At 43.8% G+C, this 19,485-nt stretch overlaps 1 protein-coding gene across 7 annotated transcripts in view; it reads left to right on the top strand.

Annotated features, from left to right (window-relative positions):
- The window catches only part of BARHL2 (BarH like homeobox 2), a 113,937-nt gene that overhangs the window by 75,983 nt on the left and 18,469 nt on the right, over positions 1–19,485 (top strand). For all 7 annotated transcript variants that reach the window (XM_032487062.1, XM_032487060.1, XM_032487058.1 and 4 more), the window contains 2 exons: positions 5,255–5,315; positions 8,717–8,888. The gene's annotated coding sequence lies outside the window, so the exon portion shown is untranslated. The remainder of the gene's footprint in view (positions 1–5,254; positions 5,316–8,716; positions 8,889–19,485) is intronic.

The raw sequence follows: 19,485 nt of genomic DNA, 5'->3' as shown, positions 1-19,485 counted from the left end.
CCATGTTATCTCTACAAGGAAAGAATTAAAGAAGCCCAAAGGACAGCTCGTGTCACAACAAACAGAAACTGCAACTGGTCCAAGTCTTCCGGGGCCTTACCCCAGATCTGCTGTTTGGGACCGAACCTCCACAGCACGTCGCAGCTCTCCTTGAGGCATCAGTGTGTTAGCGCAGTGTCAGAAGGGTAGAGAGCCTGTTTTTTTTTTACAGATCAACACAAAAATGTGAAATGTCAATTTGACCTTGAACTCATGTCTCCTGGGTCTTAGCCTGATTTTTCCTTTGATCTCATGTCATCACACTGAGACATGGACACACATGGCCCTTTCCATATATAGTCAGATTATACTCAGGGACGAGGGTCTCTTTGTTAAAATCCAGCACTATAATAGCTGTTGAAAAAATCAGGTCCCACTATGCATGTGAAGATCTGGTGTGGAGCTAGAGAAGGAGGAGGGGGAAAAGCTAAATACTGTGTGAAAGATCTTTGAACTTTACAGATGGGGAAACCGAGGCTAAGGTCACAGAAACGCTTTTGCTTTTTACTGCCTAGGGGATCGCTTTCAAGAAACAAAAATGTATTATAATATGAAAGTATTTCTTTTGAGCATTTTTTATTTTCTTTAAAAATGTCCGTGATCTCGATTAAAGGTTCCTAGGCTGGGGCCTCTCTGCCCGCCTTAGCGCCGATGACAGCTGTAAGTATTGTGCGTGTGTAGTGCTTATTTACCTTTGCTTTCTCTAAACTAACAGTTCCACGAGGGTAAGGAATGTGACTGTGGTCTCACCGTCATATCCCCAGTGTATCTGGCACTAGTAGGTTCTCACGTATTTATGAATGATACAAACGAATGACTAAATAAAATATCTTCTGTTATTTACTAAAACAATGTTTTGTTTTAAATTGATAAGCTTTATTTTTCAGAGCAGTTTTAGGTTCACAGCAAAATTGAGCAGAACGCCCACGTATCCCTGCCCCCCCAACTTCCCATATGGACTGAAGTAGAGGGTTTTTAAAGCTGGAGTGTAGTTGGTTAGCGATGCTGTGCCAGTCTGCGCCTGCAGCGCAGTGGTTCAGTCATGCGTACGTATGTACATAGCGTCTTAAACTGCGAGTAAAACAGTTCTGTCTTGGCTTCCTAGTCTAATTTTTATTAAATGTAATAGAATGACAAAGCTGTTAGAAATAAAGGGGCCCCTAAAATAGTGACGTAGATGAGATAGAAGTTTGTTTGTCTCTCACGGAACAGTCTGGCTGCTCTGGGTGGAGGGGTAGCTCTGCTCCATGAAGCCTGGTGGGGAGGGGGACCTGCCACCCCCAACATATGGCTCCCAAGGCTGTTTCAGTTGTCACCGTTTCCAGCTGGTCGGGAGGGTGATGAGCCAAAATCCAGCACGCGGAGCCCTCCTTAGTTGGAGAGGACACAGAAGCTGCATACATCTCTTTCTCTCACAACACATTATCCTAAACGTTAGGCTCATGGTCTCTTCTAGTTGCCAGGGAGGCTGGAAAATGTCATTGCTGGCTGGGTGGCCATGTGCCCAGAAATATGGAAAAGATGGATTTTGAAGGACAGCTCATAGTCTGACACACCCATGATGAGAAATGTTTATTAAAGCAGACAATCCAGTGAGCTTGAACTATGAGAAACCAAAGCCATGAAACTCGCATCTTAAAACACCTTGATAAGCTCATCTCACCAACATGAGGCCACACCAGTAGGAACAGGAGAATCAGCCACGGAAGGAAGGAGCGGGGCTACAGCGAGAGGAAGCCTGGCAGAAGGACGGCGTAATGTGAGGCACCGAGGAGCTGGTTTGTGGCTTTCATTCATCCTCTGAATTGCATCTTCCCTTTTCCAGTTAAGAAAATGCTACAGTTGCCTCCTCTTGGGTGGAACTCAATGACTTCTGCTTCTTGGTGTTCATGCCCTTGGAAGTCGCCGCCCCTAACACGTGGGCTGGATTTAAATTGACCTGCTTCTAAGCAAAAGAATATGGCAGAAGAGACGGGATGGCACTTCGCAGATTAGGTTACAAAAGGATTGTGGGTCTCACTGTCGCTCCCCCGAGGGAAGCTGGCATGACCACTCACATCGTCACCCCAAGCACTGTCGTGAGCACTTTCCTCACATTATCTCAGTTATTCTTAAGCATGCTTTTTTTTTTTTTTTGGCAGGGGATAGGTCATCAGGTTTATTTACTTGTTTTTAAATTGTTTTAATGGAGGTACTGGGAATTCAACCCAGGATCTCGTGCATGCTAAGCATGTGCTCTACCACTGAGCTACACCCTCCCCCAACTCTGAAGTATGTTTGATCTTTTTAAACTGTAACACAGTATTGAGAATTTCATCAAGGTCACTGGATTCGTGGCACACAGAACAGAATGTCATAACAGTAAATTCTTAAAAAAAAAAAAAACAACAACCAAAAAACTGAGAAACAAGAGTTCCTGTTTGCTGAAGAGTTCCTTAATTCTTGGACTCTGGGGAGCAGAAAGGAGAGTTTGTCCTAAAGGAGGTATGTCTGTTCGGTTCTCTGATACAGGTGGGGCATCCAGGGTACAGACTAAGTTACACCAAAACCTCCCTTAATGGAGAAGCAAATTTTTTTTTGGTCAAAACTTTCTAACCCTTCTAGGAAATTAGAAAGGGGAATGTAATGCCATGCAAAAGCAGTAAATCTTCATCAATAGCTTCAAAGTCCCTCCAAACAAAAAAGGTGTGTCTGGAAGACTTGGAACAGAAGAGGAGGAGGTGAAGAGACCAAATTTTGTCCCTTCAGGTAGAAAAGTCTCAGCGGACATGACCTGGGTTAAGGTGGAGATCGGCTCCACGTTCTAGACTCAGTCAGACTCCGCAGAGAGAAGGGAGCTTCCTGGCACTACTGCTCTTTGGGGCTCCACAGATCACAAAAACACGTAAAAATATACGAATTAAAGAACACACAGGCACCTCTGTCACCTGGGACTAATGATCAGCCTTGACACCAGGTGACCCACTCTTGTGACTAACACAGTTCGAAACCCAGGAACATGCCACTGTGTATCTCCCGCCCTTTGTGCCTTACACAGCATCTGAAGCCATGAGTGTTGTGGGTGGTGCCACCACCCTCGCAGGAGGGAGACAGTGCCCCGGAGCGTGGGGAGGACAGACTGGCAGAAGCACTGAGGTCAAGAAAAAACAGACTGACTCGTCAGACCCTTCCTCTCACGTAGTGGAATGCCGTAGACTTGCATCATGCAGCACCACTTCCCAGCAGCACAAGCATCCACCTTCTTGCTTCTCTTTGTGTCCAACTTGTTCCACGGCTACTTGGAGTCGGTACAGCGTTTGCTACAGTGGCGCGGGGGAGGAAAGGAGCATTTTGCTACGAGTCTCACCATCCCTAACACTGAATGTTAGTCTATACGTAGCCCTCGGAAGCGTGGTACCTGCCCTGGCAGTGGTCACTGGGTGGCCTCTGAATGCTGCAACTGCAAATAGCTTTACTTTTCTCAAAATGTTTAAAAAGATGTAATTAAATTTTTCAAAACTTAACATTAAAATTCAGTTTCATTTAAATAATGTAAAAGTTCACTGAAGGTAATGTTTACGACACAATGGTGACAATGCAGTTGACAAACAGAAAGTTCTACCATACAGAACATTGTCCAAAAACCAGAAATACTTGTGTGTTAGTCACATAGAGCACACGTTTGAGTTTTTATTAGGAGATATGATGTCAACTCTTTTGACAAAGATTCAAAAATTCAAAGATTACATACTATATTTCCTGAATCTTCCCAAAGATGAAATAGTTTGATGAAACAAAGCAATGACCTTAAAAATCATTCTTGGGCATGTGTGATAGGAATGCTGTCTGTATCTGTTAAAGCGATTAGATTAAATTTAGGTAAGACACAAGATGCACCACAAGAGATAACTAAAACAACAAGAGAATCTCAAAATAAAATACAAATCATGATTTTGGTGGAAAATTAACTTTGAATTCATGCTATCCATAGTTATATAATGTTAACTGTTGCTTATTATTAGTAATACTACCAAAATTTAAATTTCAAAAATATCTAAGTTTGGCTATTTCACTTGCAAAAGGGCTAAAAAATATTTTTTTAAATGTCAAAGCCAGTGGTTTTTCTAAATCAAAATAAACTGCAAGAAATTTGTTGAAAATATTCCAATAAAATATAACAACATTATAGCAAGGAAATGAAAATGTTTACCTATCAAACAGGTATAAATAATTCCCAATTATTTCTTTTTAAAAAACTTTTTCAAAACTTAACATTAAAATGGGGGGAGGCCATTAGGCCTGTTTATTTATTTATTATTCGGTTTTTTTTTTTAATGGCAGCACGGGGGACTGAACCCAAGACCTCACACGTGCTAAGCACACACTCTACCACTGAGCTGTACCCTCCCCTCATTATTTCTGATTTTAATGAAGACCATGTTTCTGGCCATTATAGATCAGAACATAGTCTTAATTGAAAAGAGATTTGAACGAGTTAAATGCCCTGGTAATTTTTGTTTCTTTGATAATAACTCAACATTGGAAAATTCGAAATAAAAATCTAAGAAACACTGTGTATCTAGATAGTCCCCTAAAGGCTATTCTGTTAACATATTCATTTTAAAAGTGAAAGCAACATATTTGATTTTTTTAAAGTTTATATTTTCAGCAATAATGCAACTTTGTCACATGGGGACTTCACTACAGTTTTTTTAACATATGTAAAATTTGTATGTAAAGTTCATTTGCTAATTTAAGGTTTGGTTTAATAATTTATTGGCAACTCCAGTTACTCCTGCCTTAGCAGAGTGAAGTTTCTCCAACTGAAGGAAAAACAAACTACAATGACTTAAGAAATGTTGGCTAACTTGTCATTACTGTCAATAGAATACATATAAAAGTCTTACTTATACCAATATAATTAGTGATAAGACAAATTAATTTTTTGTAATAAATATGTAATAGTTGGTGTATTACGTATGTGTTGCTCATCGAAGCGTCACCCAGTTGACACCCAGACAAGCACAGTTATAATCCATCATTTCTGATACTTTGCTGTCAGGCATGTAAAAAACAGTTTTACACACATTTTCTCACTCTCATTATAAGTATTATTTGTCAAGGTAAGAAGGTAGGACGTGTTTTGTTTAACAGTTTTCAGCTTTATTTGTACATTCTAGATGTGTCATCATCTGACTGACGGGCCTCTGTTTGTTCTCTTGCTTGGGCCACACAGAGGTTAAGAGCGGTCGCTGCCTGGAGAGAAGTGGGTGCTGACCTTGGACCCACCTCCCCTGGTGAGTTGTCCTGGGGGATGAAGCCAGAGAGGCCCTCGGGTGTAGCTGGGCAGCCAAGGGACGAGTTCATACCCCTCCACCTGCCTCATCTCAGCAGGGAGCCCACACTCTCACCAACATCCAACGATCTTTAACTAGAAGGCACACGTCTGCAGTAACATCTGGCAGTGCAGAGGCACCGTTACGGGGATGCCCCCATGTGCGTGACGTATAGTTGGCGCAGTCTTCCAGCTTAGCCTTCCTTTGGCTGAATCACTCGTTAACAAAGGGTGCGCTAGTGTTTCACTATGGGGCGGAGCTCATCCAATCGGCAATGTCTGGTTTCCAGAGGAGAGAAAGGCAAGTTGAGGAACCGGGAGAAGTCTTAAAATGCACGAGGGGTTTTCACGAGCGGTCAGATTCCACCTGCATGCGGTGACCCAGTGGGTGGTAGTCCAGGCTGTGCTCAAGGCTGCTCAGCTGAGGGGCAGTGGACACTGAAAGCCAGCTCCTGCTCTGCCCACCACGCACCCTGATGCCACAGTGAGACACCCGAGGGGGCGCCTTCCTCTCGTGCTCACAGAGGAGCTCTGTGGGCCAGCTGGGCCTACCTGTGGAACTCCAGAGGACAGAGTGAGGCGCAAACAGTGAAAGTGGTTTGTGGTTAGTGTAAAGAAAAGGTAGTTTATAAACTTGATCTCGTTAATCCTTGCAACAACCCTGAAAAGTAGGTCCAATGATTGCCCTCACTTTACAGAAAAGAAAACTGAGGTTGAGAAGTTAAGCAACTTGCCCAGCACTTGAAAACAGCAAACGCAGGATGCAAAGCCAGGATTTTCTCATTAAAAAACGCGTTTGGGGGGAGGGTATGGCTCAGAGGCAGAGTGCATGCTTAGCACGCGAGAGGTCCTGGGTTCAATCCTCAGTACCGTCATTAAAATAAATAAATAAAAGCCTAATAATTACCTCCCCTCATTCTGCTCTACACTATGAGACGCTTTCTAGCAATTTGGACAATTCTGTGATGAAATGTGCTGTTTCTGAAGCTGGCGATTTCCGTAAGGCTTTAAGTGTCCGAGAATACACTGAATGCCAACTCAACAGATAAGTCACAAAGAGGGGTCACTTTCCCGTGAATAGTCAAATCAGGTGATGCCAACACAGCCCAGGTGCTGTCAGGAAAACAGAAGCCACTCTGTGTATTTCAAGTATGAGGGGTTTCAATGTAGAGAACTAGAGGCAAAACCAACCACCGGAAGAGTCAGGGAACCAAGACTGGGGAGCCACAAGCGGTGATCCCAGGCTGCTGCACTGAAGCCGGTGGTTCAGTAGAGTGCAAATTCTGACAGCCTCTGGACAGCCCCTGGCTTCTGTCTCAGTCTGTAGCACCAATTGAGGTAATTCTTTAGAACCTCACATCTACTCATGCTTCAAATTGTAGCAGCATCCTTAGAGTTATGGCCTCTTTTCTTCGGCCTTTCAATTTCCGCACGAGTATCTCTTCTTGGAAGAGAGTCTGCCTCTGAGCAGGACTGTAGGGAAAGGGATTGTGGGAAATGCTGTTCCTGCTGGAAGAGTGGTGGCGAAGCAGAGTTCCTAAGCCCCTCCCACCACCACGACATAGGGTTTCATGCTGTCAGGCTTCCTCTGATTTCATAGGGAGTTAAAAGTTAAAAGAGCAGGAAGTTATCAGGCCCCCACAGGACCCCTCGTCGCTGTGGGCAGACAGCACAGAAAGGGACGGCTGAAGCTGTAGGTAGTTTTCATATGTCATCATTTTGCCTAAGATTAGAGCAGCCTCATTCGGGCTGGGCCAAAGAAAACCAGGTAGCTGCAAAAGTAGGCCTACTTCTCAAACTTTAGAAAAATTAGTGTTCACACAAAAATTATATTCATAGGAAATATATTATGAATGGCAGATGTTAGGAGGCGACGTTTATATGTGGTAAATCAGAATTGCTGGAAGGAACCTAGACATCACTCGGTCTGAGATAGCCCAGACTGTCTCTCATTTCTCTGAGCGTAGGGGTGGGAGGTGTGGTCAGTAGCAGCACGCCTTCCACTGGGAGTCCTGGCCAACTATCCACAGGGAGAAATGGTGGCAAACAGGGCAGTGATAATGGATTCACAGAGCTACCTTTTAAGGATTCCGGACCCACCAATGTTGCCCAACATGCTGGTTGGCAGTGCCCCTGTTTTACTGCAACAGTCAAGGGAGGTTAAGAGACTAAGTGAAATCACAAGCAAGTTAAAGGCAGAGTCAAGACTGGAACTCAGGTGTCCTGATACCCAGCCCGAGATGTTGTCTGTGATAGCATCTTCCACCTCTCCTTCTGTCATATCTGTCATCTACCTACCTATCTTTCTATCTGTCTATCCATCTATCCACCCATCCATCCATCCATCATCTACCCATCCATCCATCCTCTATATGTCTATCTATCCATCTATTATCTATCTATCCATCTATTATCTATCTATCCATCCATCTATCCTACCATTCTTCGTTCCATCTACCCCTCTATCTTTCTACATCCATCCAGTTATCTAGCTCTGTAATCGCTCCTTTCGTTCATCCATGTATGTACACAAGGCTCTATGAAGGTACAAGAATGCATCTATTTCCCTTTCTAGAGTTAATGGAAGAAAGGGAGTAGGAAACAGGGGAGCTATTGAGTTTGTTTGTTTTGGCTCCTACCTGAGTAAAGAAAAAGCTTTTATTCCACAACACAGCAGCATAAGAATAGCAGGACCTATGAATTTTTCCAATAGGTAATTCCAGGCTGAAGACAACATATTTGAAAAACAGCCTAGTGTGCCACAATATTAAAACAGTAGGCTGCTGTGGCTATAATACACCCGTGACTGATAATGAGGTTACAGACTCTCATCTCCCAGTCTTCCCCCTTCTGTGCCCCAGCACCCAATTTTGTTGCTGGGGAGCACCCACTGCTGAAGTGAGGGGAGGGCTTTGGTTGGCATGAGCAAGTCTTTTGCTTACATTTGGTGTGAGAATTTTTGTGGCTTTATAAGTATCAGTCAAGCCGCATAGTCTTCTAACACCTTAGGAGATGAATCCTGGGAATAACTTGCTCAAAGTAAGAAAATCATATCTCTATTTACATGTCTGAATCTAATCATGGCATTTATGCATGAGGTTTGTTTATTGTATTGAAGATGTTCTCTTCTGCCAAGCCTTAGGGGAACAGTAATCGAATTCATTAATTACTAAACATATGGCTTACATCTGAAATATTTTGTCTGAGTTTGGGGCTGAATTTTAAGAGGCACATTGACAAACTATACAGTATATTCACAGGGTGACCAGGATTAATATTAGTGATAAAATATAACTTAAGAAAACAATTTATTGAGTACTATGCTAAGTGTGTCACATGAGTTGTCACTGTTCATCCTCACAGCCACTGACTTCTGGCACCGGGTGACTGAGGTCACATAACAAATCCAGACGCCAGAGCCTGAGCTGTTACCCACTCCCTGTGCAGCGAGGACCCTGGAAGCCACGTCGCACGAGGAGCTGTAGTGTCTGGCCACCACTGGGAAGAACCGGCACCGCTGGAGACAGCAGATAAGGTGCCCCAGCCTTAGAACTGAGCACTCAGACAGCAGTGGAAGGACCATTGTTTGTACGAGTGGAGGGAGGGTTTCAACTCTAATCTATGACATTAGCGACACAGAACAAATAGCCACAGTGTTGTTTTCATTTCTACTTACTATTAGAAAAAAGTCTCTTAAAATTTTAAAAATAATAATCAAAGTCTCTAAATTTCTATGCTTTTTCTTAAAAAGTTGACTCCTGAACGAATGCCGGATGTAGGCCCATTTTCTCAAACTGTGTCCACTGTCTTCTCAAATGGTACTTGGTCTTTGGAACTATGTGCCTCTTCGGTCTGGGACCTGAGTCCTACCTCACAACATTGTTCCAAGGATGGACTAAGTTAATGCTTGTGGAAAAGCTTTGCAGTGGCTGCATCCCACACGAATATGAGGGGTCGGCGAACAGAAAGAAAATGTATTTTAAGTCCTCTTGATACAGATCAGCCCTGAAAGCTCTTGAATCAGTCAGTCATCTGTCTGGTAAATACAGTTGCATAAATGTAACCAAAGCATATGTATTTTCATTGGCTCAACCAGTGTTTACCTAGTAGTGACTGGCACTTCTGTGTGTCAGTTACACATGAGATCTACAGAAATGGTTAATACATGGCTCTACCCTCTAGAAGTAGCATAAAAATTAAGAAGTTAGAATTTAGGGAGGAGGGCATAGCTCAGTGGTAGAGTGTGTGCTTAGCAAGCACGAGGTCCTGGGTTCAATCCCCAGTGCCTCCATGAAATAAATCAATAAACAAATAAACCTAATTACATCCCCCAACCAAAAAAAAAAAAAAGAGAATTGCAATTTAGAAAAATTAATGCTAACTGATAGAGATATGATGTTAACCAAAATAAAACCAAATCAGTAATATATTTCAAAGTTGTGAGGCTGGATTTACTAAGGATTTCTCCATGGCTTACATAAGCATTGGTAGTTACCTGACACTGAAGAGGTCACTGTGGAATTCATTTGCTCTACGAAATTTGCGTACAGCTCTACTAAATTATCTGCACATCATGAAACAATTATGGTGGAAATCCTGAAATTAAGGCCCTGTGCATTCTCACTTTGCATTGCCTTACTTCCGTCCATGGCTAAACATTATGATCAGTAAGAGCAGGAGAAAATAGTTGCAAATAAAGTTTTGTAGAGGGAAGTTCCACACTGAACAATGCCCTGAGTCAAGCCTTTGACTGGGACAGGCTGTCATTCAGTGAAGGGAGAAGCAGCCATGGTCCTTGGAGGTTGAAACACTGGATCCCAAATGAGTCTGTATATGAGCTCGGAGAAGAGCAGAGCAGGTGGCAGGCAGAAATCCAGACTCCACCATGTTGACCTGTTGCTCGCGATCACTGAACACGTGAGATACGTTTTACGGTTTTGCCAAAGCACAATCAGCCTTGGTCTGCAATTGTGAGCCGGTAGCAGGAGCAGATGACCGTGCAGGAGGTGCCCGGGACTCAGACGCACAGGGAACAGTAGAGTGACGAGCAGACACGTACCGACGGGAAAGTGTCGGCTGGTCTCGCCTATTTTTTGCATGGAAACCCCCAGGGTTAGTGTAAATGCCTTTGAAAACAACTCCATATGTGAATAAATGAAATAATAGGAAAGAAGGAGGAAGGAGGAAAAAAAGAAGTCATCTTTACTGACTTTCCCACTGGGCTATGCCAAGCAGAATTGCTGACAAATGGTAACTACCATTGACTGGATCCTAACTGTGTGCAAGTTTCTGTTTTAAGTAGTTCACACTCATCGCCTCATTGAAACTTCGTAACAGCCTCAAGTGAGACTTACTCCTGGGTTTATAAGTGGGAGAACTTTCCTACAGCCAGGAGTGAGGTCGACGGAGAATTCAAAACCGCATCTTCGGGGCGGGGGTGGGGGGGTAAGGCTCAGCGGTAGAGCGCATGTTAGCGCGCACGGGGTCCTGGGTTCAATCCCTAGGGCCTCCTCTAAAAATAAATAAATCAACCTAATTACCCCCCCAAACTAAATAAAAGTAAAAGGAGACATAAAGATTCTTTAAAAAACTAAAAGCCCTCTTGTGTAGAAGCCCACTCTTCGCGCCGCCCTGGACAGCACGGGCGCGGCCGCAGAGGGCCGTGGGAAGGCGCGGCGAGGCCCGGCCCCTGCCCTCGGGGAGCCCTCGGGGAGGAAGGCTCATCAGGCCTGAGGCAACCCGGAGGACAACGCAGTTACTTGCAAGTGTCGTGGAGAGGACAAGCGGGCGGACGCGGGCCGGGAAGGGGCTTCTCCGAGGCGGAGCCAGAGCGCCGGGGCAGCGTGTCTCAGGAGGACAGGAGCGAGGACAGGGCCGCGGGCGGGCACCCCCCCGCCCGCCCGCCCGCCCCCAGGCCCGTGTGCGGGGCCAGCTCCGGGGGCGCCCGGGCCAGGAGGGGGCCGCCCGCGGCGTGTGGCCCAGGGGGCAGGAAGGCCTGTTCAGGCTCAGCCTCTGCTTCGCAGGCCGAGCAGATGGATCCTCCTGCTGGACGGGACCCGGGCCGGGCGGGCCGTGAGGACGGCTCCGCGCGGGGGGGGGGGGGGGGGGGGGGCTGCGGGCCGCGCCCCACGAGCGCTTCGACGGCTTAAGGCCTTACAAACAGCTTTACGTGCGCACGTTCTAGACGTTACGACGTCGGAAAGCTCCAGAACCTCAGGAGGGAGAAGTCACCGTCCTGAAACCGTGCACCGAGGGTGGGAGGCTGGCCTGGGCTGTGCGTGACGTGCGTCTGCGCCGGGGGAGGCTCCACGGCGTCCCTCCCGCCCTGCAAGACGGCGGCTGTCCGCTGTTCCAGCCCAGTCACGGCGGACGACCGCGGGTGCAGACGGACGGAGCCTTCCTTTCATCCGTAGGCTGTGTAGGCAGAATACGTTAACTGACGCAGCAAGGTCTTTGTAAGCAGTCTACCGAAGAGGCATGACAGTGCAACGTCGATTAACGACAGTTTTCCTCTGTGCGTGTTGGACAGTGTTACTAAGTTATAGCCAACATGTGATACGTACGCATTTTCCTTTTAACAATTTGATGTGAATATTGTCACATACCTGAATTTTTATGGCTTTTTTTAAGTTGCTCTAAAATATGTCTCCTTAATTTTATAACTTAACGAATTTGAAACTATGAAGTGCATTCCAGCATGTTTGAAATGCTGATGAAGTAATTAATTAAAAAACATCATGTATATAAAAACTGTATAATGTATGTAAAAATTGTACTTTTCCATGGTAAGCCAGTTTTTGTTTATTTAATGCTAGCAGATTTCTCACGGAATGAGGCAAACTGAGTGTGGCAGAAATACGGGTAGGCTAGAAGTCTCGTCTCTACTTTTAAACTGTTACCATGATCTTGAGCAGGTATCTCAACTTTCTGGACTTACAGTTTTTATATATTAAAAAACAATAAAAAGAAGCTATTCTGTTTGATCTTAGGCCTTTTCTAGTTCTCTGGCTCTCATCTTTATGTTGCTGGCATATTTTCATATTTTATATGATGTGGAACATCTAGATTTATTTTTAATAATAAGAAAAATCAACAAAGAATTGAATGTGTATCTATGTTACTTTTATAATGTCCTTATCTGTGAGCAAGAATGTTCTGTGGTTGGATAACTTAATAATATATGCTCATTTCGATGCATGAAAATGGAAATAGGACCGCTTCCACCCACCCTTCAAGGCACTGCTCACCAACAACTTTATTAAGTTCCGCCCTCACTGCTAACCTGAAGCACGTTTCTCTGGTGTTCCACAGCACTTTCCTCAATCTCTCCTAGAAGACCCATTTCATTCTGTCCCGTATTCCTAGTTAATCGCTGACCTGCTGATCGCCCCTCCTAGGCTGTAAGCTCGTTTGAAAGTGTGGGATGTGTTTTACTGGTCTTCGGGTCATCTCTGAGCATAGTGCTTTGCACATAGGAAGCATTCCAGAAACCTCTTAGTCGACTCCATCACTACTAGCAAATCATATTTATATAATCAAGACTAGCAGGATCCAGTACTTGCTTTTAAAAGTTGTACCCTAATATCAGAAAGTTCTTTTTGTCTCGTCTGTGTGCACTTCTCTCAGACTCTGTGGCCCAGGCAGAACGTCAGCCCTTGCTTTTGCATGACGTTTCTGACCTCTGGCTCTGGCCGTGCCTTTCCTCTTCCCGCCCCGCTTTTCACCATCTTGCTTATCCTTTGCCATGGACAAGCCTTCTCCAAGAAGCGCTCCCTAACCCCTCATGCCATCCCCAGGCTGGGTTAGACGTCCCTCCCCTGTGTTCCCATGGCCTTCTGTGCCACTACAATTATCACACTTGTCAACTCCCTTGTAGTACATTTATTTTCCTCTCTTCCCTCTGATGTGTAAGATCTGGAAACTCAGGGCCTTACCTGGATTATTCTGACTATATCCTCAGGGACACAACAGGGTCTGGCACATTTGTGGGATGAACATATAACCTTTAATCATTTTTTTCCTAATGTGAAAACAGAATTCCATTAAATTAATGACTTGCCCAAGACCTCAAGAGGATAGTGTAGTCTTCTTCAAATCAGGTTTATGTGGGTCATTGCAGCACTAATTTTTCCCAGGTTATTCAAGAAGAACCATAAATACACCATGCCAGAACTGTTGCCATTTCTGAGTGGAGAAAGACAAGGGGTGTTCACATCGTTGAGGCTTACTGTATCACTAAATAAAGTAAGTGTGTGATGATGATCAGTGGGCTGTATTTTGTGTCATTTAATGGATTTGCAAGGTGTTTGTGTTTGGGTTGACCAGTAGGATAGAATTTATTGCATACCAAACTAGAAAATGTACAGGTGGGTAGATGAAGAAAGGAAGGTCCACCTTCCAGAGCCAGGAATGAAAGAGATGGTTATGTTTTCAACCAGTAACATTGGTAGTTAATAAATGCAGGTCTCAAGTATTAAAAATTTCTGACATGGAAAGATCAGATCACAAGTCTTCGGTGCAGCTGAAAAAAATTACTGCTCACTAACTCGACTGTATTTTGGATGAATCCACAAACGTGGCCTTTGATATATCTACTGAAGTGTTTTTTTGTTTTGTTTTGTTTTCTTAGAAAGAGTTAATATTTGCTATTCTTTTTACCACCATAAAAATAATAACCATAAAAATATAAAACAAGTTCAGAGGTAACATCCAGTTCTTTGCCCCCTTCCCTACGAAACTACCACGAGAGTAGTGAGGTGAAGGAAAAGTCACTTCTTTCCTCCCAAGTCACAAAATTTTCACTTGGGGAGAAGAAACGTTGTCAATTTTAGCAACTATAACTTAGATGGAAACAAACACTAGAGTGTGTGTGTGTGTGTGTGTGTGTGTGTGCGCGCGTGTGTGTGTGCGCGCGCCATTAGTTACTAATCTGTCTGTGAAACATCCAAAGCCTCTCTTGCACATCCCTTTTTGGGACAATCTGCAGGGTCATAAAGAGAAAAATACCAGCAACTATTATTTGCGATTTGTCTTCCTGTAATTTGCACCAATAGATGAAGCTTCATTCTGCCCAGCACACTGTCATAAAAAACAAAAACCTCAAACTATGGGCAAACACAAAGGGGCTAAATTAAAGTGTCTGTTCATTCATCACTCCACCTGGTGAAGAATCACTGCCAGCTGATCATTCATCTGCCATTTTCTACATGAGAAAAGTAAAAAGAGATAACTCACTCTCAAATGAAGACGTATTTTCTGAGAAATCGACCGCCATACATTACACAGGGATGCACGTATGTCGGTAAATGTCTTAGAATATGTATCCATATTTCTACCTGTATATGAAATTTTGAATGCCCTCACTGCCACCAGCACCAGCCTCCCCCTCTTTTTTGCAAGAAAAGATTTTGAATAATAGTTCTTCAATTCCAGCAGGTATAAAATTTGTGAGGATTTACAAACTTGATTGCTATCAAATTGATAATAATTTGTGAAGTGAGCTACTAGTCCACACCCAAAATATTTAACTTCAAGAAAGAAAAAAAGGTGGAGGAAGCCAAAGCGGAAAGCAGAGGGGCATGCTATCTCTCTGCACAATGAAAAATCATCACATATTCGTCACCACACACGTGCAAGGTTCTCAATGAGAGGCCTTCAAAATAACAGCGAAAAAATGAAGTGAATGCAAATGTTTTGTAAATTAATGCTCTAGAAAAAGAAAATCACATTATTATATGAACAGGGGCAATTTAGTCCCTTTTATTGCCACTTAGAATGTCAATTTTTCATATCCAGGCCCGTCATCAAATTTACAGGACATTCATTAACTTGAATTTTAATAAAAATAAAACAGTGTTAAAAAATCGAAAGTTGACAATTTTGATTTAAATGGATACCGAACTCCAGGCAAACGTGTTGTTTGAATTCTGCCTGGTGTACCGCTGCTGCCAGGAAGCATTAAAGTAACAGTGAATGGTCAATGTGTGCTTACATATCATGTGTCAGGCTTAGCAAGAATGTTCCGCTCTTAGAAAATTATATTGTTCAAAATAAGTGACAAAGCTTGAGTGGCTCCTTCAAATGCATAAAGACATTTGGAGGAACTGAAGCCTGCTTACAATAAAACCAGGATTTCTAAAAAGAGAGGCTGGAGCTCCTGTAGCATCCTGCCAAGTAATCAGATAAAAATGACCACACAAATTTCCAACAATAAATTACTTCTGCATTTGCTGAGTGAGCACCTAGGGAAGGAAAGAAACACGTCCTTAGAACCATGCTTTTATCTACCAGACTTTTCTAGGCAGGCTTTATAAGCATTTGTTTCCCCTTTCTCCCCTTCAGTGCTCTTTCTGAACAGATCTTGAGAAGCCCTTGAAATGGAAAACTCACACTTAAATCCAGACTTAGAGCCAGGATCCATTTCTTGACAATGAAAAAAGGGGAAAAAAAATCATCCCAAACCCCCTTGTCACTATCCGAGCAAATATCCCATCTGTCATAAGAGCCATGGCTCCTGGGTAACAGACTGGGGACATCAATAACATGCTGTAACCACAGTTTGAGACAAATGCCCTGATTTGTATAAGGTCAGAGGTTGACCAAGGTCATATGGAATCCTAAGCATATTTATCACTGGCCAAGCTTCAAACTGAGTTTTAAATTTTGTCAGACATGAAAAACGGCTACCAGATGGTGCCAAGATAATTCCTCTCTGTGTTAAAAACACACACTTAGGTACAGTCAATAGTAAAAATCAAATAATTAGTCCGAACTCCAGCACGCACCTGGCACCACTCCTACTGCGAGTTAGGAGGGACATTACGACGATTTCTGCCCCTCTCCAACTAAGAAAGCCCGCACAGCTACTACACGGCAGCCTGCAAAGCTACTACACAGGCAGCCTGCAACACAACTAGAAAACGATGATTTTCCAGCCCTGTGCAGCGTGCCAGGCCAATAGGAGGAGACAGCATGTTATTCCAAATTGTAATCCTATTTCCAAAGCAAGAGAGAATGAGAGATTCACTCCCTGCCACCCCACCCCCACTGTGAAGCCCCTTCCACTAAATGAAAATTGGTTGATGCTGTGAGATGTTCCGTCTCTGCTGTGTAATAGACCCCCCGTTATTATAAATTCCCATATCAAGTGGCTCAACTCCATCCTTCAATTCATCTAAAATTGCAGTAGAACATTTGGAAGCTCCTCAGATGTGAGAAACCATATGCTATTGGTTCACAAAGTAAAAAGTAGAAGGTATGAAGCAACTCTGAAAGGGAGAGTATTAAAGTGCCCAGATTAGTAAAATAAGCTAGAAAAAAAATATACTAGAACGCACACGGAAGATTGTTATTACCAATTAATTTGTTATATGTTTGCTTTAAAATAGTTCAGAAAACATGAATTATTATGTTTAATGACGCAAGCATTTGTTTAGCTCTGGTCTGCTGTGGCACCCCCTGCGAGAAATGCGGGTCTAGGGATCTGGATTCGCAGTCCTTCTAGCTGTTAAGATGAAGATCACATTCTGTTTTAAAATGTGGATCTGAGAGGGAATAGCTGAATCCTGGCCCTGGTCATTTGTATATGTAGAATGTCACGCAATGCTGGGGGAAATCCTTCTGTTGGAATCACTCAGCTACCCGGATTCCTAATTAGGGTTCCTGCTTCCCCACGAGCCCTGCCTACTGCACTGTCAGGGTGAGGGCGTCATGTAATTTTCCTTATTAACCTTGCTGCAGAGCTAAGTTTTCATGCTAGGAAGTGGCCAAACTATAGGATTCTGGCGTTTGGGTTCATTTCCTAGAAAACCATCCCTTTGGACAGGGTTTTATTTCCCTGACACCTCAATGGGACGCAATAAAGATTTTATTCTACGCTCCAATAATTATTGGCAAGAGCATGATGCCTCCCTCTGTCATCACACAGGAAAAAGCACATGAAGAAGATCTCAGGATCGGGGAAGACAGGGTAAAGCGAGGTCACAACTGGCAGCCTTTGAACACAGGGACTGGAAACGTCCACTGGTTTTTAAACTTATTATTTTTGGCAGGGTTGCATATGTTCTCTGTGCTTCTTCCACGAATCTGGCTGATTATTATTCCAATCACCGGAGGAAGAGAGAGTCACATTAATTTGTAGTAATTAATAGCACTGATGCATTTGACAGCGCATGTTAACAAGCCTCTTTGATTGTTTGGATCTCTAACTGCGGCCCTTCTTGTTTGCATCACCTCCAAGGAATTCATAATATCAAAGCTTAACGGTATCTGATACTTGTCAAAATGCAATTTATAAAAGTTTAATTCTTTTATTGATTTAGTTTGGTTTTGATGCCTGCAGAGTCAGCTCCCTTGACAGAACTTAGCGGATTCAAATGCTTGTCACCAGCTCGGCCTCCTTTTTGCAGGGAACAATTGCCATAGGCCAAGCCAACAGGCATGGTTTAATTGCCATTAATTAAAAGCATAAATCTCTTTTTTCTTCAGTTGCTCTGCTCTTAGAGGGGGCTGCACATATCTCTCTTTTCCTGTGTTTGTCAGAACACCTTCTGGCAAGCAAAGTTAACCCATTCCATCTTTCTAAGCACTTTCTAGGATAATCTTTTGAAGCATTGCTCTTATGATCTGATGTGAAATGCATGCGGTTCGGTGATATTTAACAAACTGGATTTCTTATTTATTGCAGTATAATGAGGTCAAATGAATCCCTCCATGGGTTGTATACATGCTTAAATGGTTTTTGCATCAAATTCCTTTTGACAGCAAATAAAACAGCAGCCAAACAAAACATCAGCTACTTAAAATTGGAAGGGAGGGGGGAATTGGATGAGAATGAGCTTTTAAAACAAAAACATAGATATGCTTTTTAACATTAGGGGCAAGTAACCTTCCAACAAAATAAATCTGCCTGGTCATCTTCAGCTTGGAAGCAATTAGTGAGATTCTTGGGATAAGGGAAGTGCTGAGTTTAACAGAGCCCAAATGATTGTACAGTAAACATTATCCCCGCTTCGTTTACCTTCTAGTGTTATCATTAAGTCTGTTCCATTTAGGAGGGACCTGGAGATGTTGTGAGCAAGGTAAAAATAATGGGGAGGACTCATCGCTCACTTTGATGGGGGAGGAAAAGGGGGTGGGGGAACTGGGTAGGTTCTTTTTATTATTATTATTAGTTTTTTACTTGCCCACAATTATCCTATGAAATGATTATCCACCAGGCGCTGCTATTCAATGGCGGTGTCAAAACAATTCGGTTTCCCCTGGCTGCCAAGCGCCTTCTCCTTCGCCCTCAGTCCCGCCGCCGCTCGGGGAAGTGTCGCTGTAAGCAGATTATTGCTTTAAAGCATTTACACATATTAGTTTTGCTGCATCTGCCAGTTTTAGCAGGATTGCCGAGCCGCGGAAGTCCTCCTTGCTTTATTTAAAAAGGAAGAAAAAAAAAGTTAGTTCGGCGCGGGGCTGCGGCGAGCGCGGCGCGTGAATATGTTACGCATCTGTTTCCACCCGGTCAGGCTGGGGAGAGTGATTGATTTTTGGCCCCAGTGCACTTTTTGCGAAAATCTTTAAGCGAATGCGCTGTTGTTTAATTGGGAGCGATCGGGCTGGACTTGCTGCTGCTGCTGCTGCTGCTGCTGCTGCTGCTGCTGCTGCTGCTGCTGCTGCTGCTGCTGCTGCTGCTGCTGGAATCTCTGGAAATTCGAGGCTGCGGCCTGCGTGTCCCCGGGCGGCTCCGGCGGGAGCCCCGCCGCGCGCCCCAGCCCGCCGGGTGACCCACATACCCGCGTGCGCGCGCCCGGCCGGGCTTTGCTTTGCTTTCTTTCTTTCTTTTGCTTTCTTTCTTTCTTTTTTTTTTTTTTTTTTAAGCCAGGCGTTGAAAGAGGGGAGGTTCCAATTAAAACCAAAATAAGCTGCTTTAATGGTCTTTTAAATTGACAAGTGAACAATGATTTTAGTATTGGTATCTGTCAAAGGTCCTAGGAAATCCTCAGCTGATAAGGCCCAATGCTTCCAATTAGGAACCGCGCGGATCTGCAGCCAATAATGATTTCTGGGTCCCTGCAGAAATGCTGCAGACACTTATTGCAAATTACTGACAAAAAGCTCTGCTGTATTGATGAGAGGAAGTGCAGGCG

This window comes from Camelus ferus, chromosome 9 (assembly GCF_009834535.1).
Source record: "Camelus ferus isolate YT-003-E chromosome 9, BCGSAC_Cfer_1.0, whole genome shotgun sequence".
NCBI lineage: Eukaryota > Metazoa > Chordata > Mammalia > Artiodactyla > Camelidae > Camelus > Camelus ferus.
The sequence above is the reverse complement of the archived record's forward strand: the minus strand, read 5'-3'. Positions and strand labels throughout refer to the sequence as shown.